The sequence below is a fragment of the Galeopterus variegatus genome, unplaced genomic scaffold, assembly GCF_000696425.1.
Source record: "Galeopterus variegatus unplaced genomic scaffold, G_variegatus-3.0.2 Scaffold12611, whole genome shotgun sequence".
In the NCBI taxonomy this organism is placed as follows: domain Eukaryota; kingdom Metazoa; phylum Chordata; class Mammalia; order Dermoptera; family Cynocephalidae; genus Galeopterus; species Galeopterus variegatus.
This window is the reverse complement of record NW_007738722.1, coordinates 3,994-6,233: the sequence shown is the minus strand read 5'-3', so window position 1 is coordinate 6,233 and position 2,240 is coordinate 3,994.

Below are 2,240 nucleotides of genomic sequence, written 5' to 3'. Positions count from 1 at the left end.
TACTGCAAAAGCAGTACTAAGAGGGAAGTTTACTGCAATAAATGATTACATCAAGAGAATAGAAAATCTCAAACAAAAAACCTAACATTACACCTCAAGGAACTAGAAAAGCAACAACAATCCAATCCCAAAGTTAGTAAGCATAAAGAAATAATTAAAACCAGAGCTAAACTAAACGAATTAGAGACCAAAAAATATGATAGGAAAGATCAATGAAACAAAAAGTTGGTTTTCTGAGAAGATAAACAAAATGGACAAACCACTAGCCAGCCCTACTAAAAAAAAGAGAAGGCCCAAATAACAAAACCAGAAATGAAAAAGGGGATATCACAACTGATATTGCAGAAATACAAAGAATCATTAGAGATTACTATGAACAATAAATTTGAAAACCTGGAGGAAATGGATACATTTCTAGACACACACAAACTACCAAGATTGAACCAAGAAGACACAGAAAACAGACCAATAATGAGGAATGAGATTAAAGCAGTAATCAGAAATTTTCCAACAAAGAAAATCCCAGAAACAGATGGCTTTGCTGCTGAATTCTACCAAACCTTTTTTTTTTTTTTTTTGTCTTTTGTCTTTTTTCCGTGTCCGGCAACGGATCGCAACCCTCAGTGTTGCCCCCGTACCGGACCGGGGACCGGCAACGGGATTGCAACCCTCGGTGTTGCTCCCGCGCCTCGCTCAGCCAGTGAGCGGGAACCGGTCTGTATGTGGGATCCGAACCCTCGGGCGGGAGCGTCGCCGCGCTTCCCAAGTGGCGCACTATCCAGTGCACCACCGGGCCGGCCCTCTACCAAACCTTTAAAGAGGAATTAATACCAGTTCTTCTCAAACTATTCCAAAAAATTGAAACAGAAGCAATTCTCTCAAGCTCATCCTATGAAGCCAGCATCACACTGATACCAAAACCAAACAAAGATACAACAAAAAAAGAAAACTATAGGCCAATACTCTTAATGAATTTAGATGCTAAAATCATCAACAAAACTCTAGCAAACAGAATACAGCAACATATCAAAAAGATTATACATCATGATTAAGTGGGACTCATTCCAAGAATGCAAGGGTGGTTTGACATAAGCAAGTCAATAAATGTGATACACCACATCAACAAAATCAAGAACAAAAACCATATGATCATCTCAATAGATGCAGACAAAGCATTTGACAAAATTCAACTGTCCTTCACGATAAAGACTCTCAACAAATTACGTATAGAAGGAAGGTAACTCAAAATAATAAAAGCCATATATGATAAACCCACTGCCAATATAAACTTGAATGGGGAAAAGCTGAAAGCTTTCCCCTTAAGATCAGGAACAAGACAGGGATGCCCACTCTCTCCACTCCTATGTAACATAATATTGGAAGTACTTGCCAGAGTAATTAGACAAGAGAAATAAATCAAGAGCATCCAAATAGGTAAAGAGGAAATCAAATTGTTCCTGTTCACAGATGACATGATTCTATACATAGAAAACCCAAGACACTCTATCAAAATACTCTTAGAGCTGATAAATGAATTCAGTAAGATTGCAGGATACAAAATCAATGTACAAAAATCAGTAGCATTTGTATACTCCAACAACAAACTAGAAGAAAAAGAGATCAAGAAAGCAAGCCCATTTACAATTGTCACCAAAAAAATAAAATACATAGGAATAAATTTAATCAAACATCTCTACAATGAAAAGTACAAATCACTACTGAAAGAAATCAAAGAAAGCAATAAAAGATGGAAAAACATTCCTTTTTTGTGGATTGGAAGAATCAGTGTGGTTAAAATGTCCATACTACCCAAAGCCATCTACAGATCCAATGTGATTCCCATCAAAATACCAATGACATTCTTCACAGAAATAGAAAAAGCAATTCTAACATTCATATGGAACAACAAAAGATCCTGAATAGCCAAAGCAATCATGAGCAAAAAATGTAAAGCCAGAGGCATTATACTTCCTGACTTCAAACTATATTACAAATCTATAGTAACAATCCAATCCCAAAACAGTAACAAAAACAGCATGGTACTGGCATAAAAACAGACATGTGGACCAATGGAACAGAATAGAGAACCCAGAAATCAACCCACATGTTTACAGCTAACTGATCTTCATCCCCAAGAACACACATTGGAGAAAAGACTGCCTCGTCAAAAAATGGTGCTGGAGGGCCGGCCCGGTGGCACACTGCTACAGTGCGCCGCTTGGGAGCGCGGTGGCGCTCCC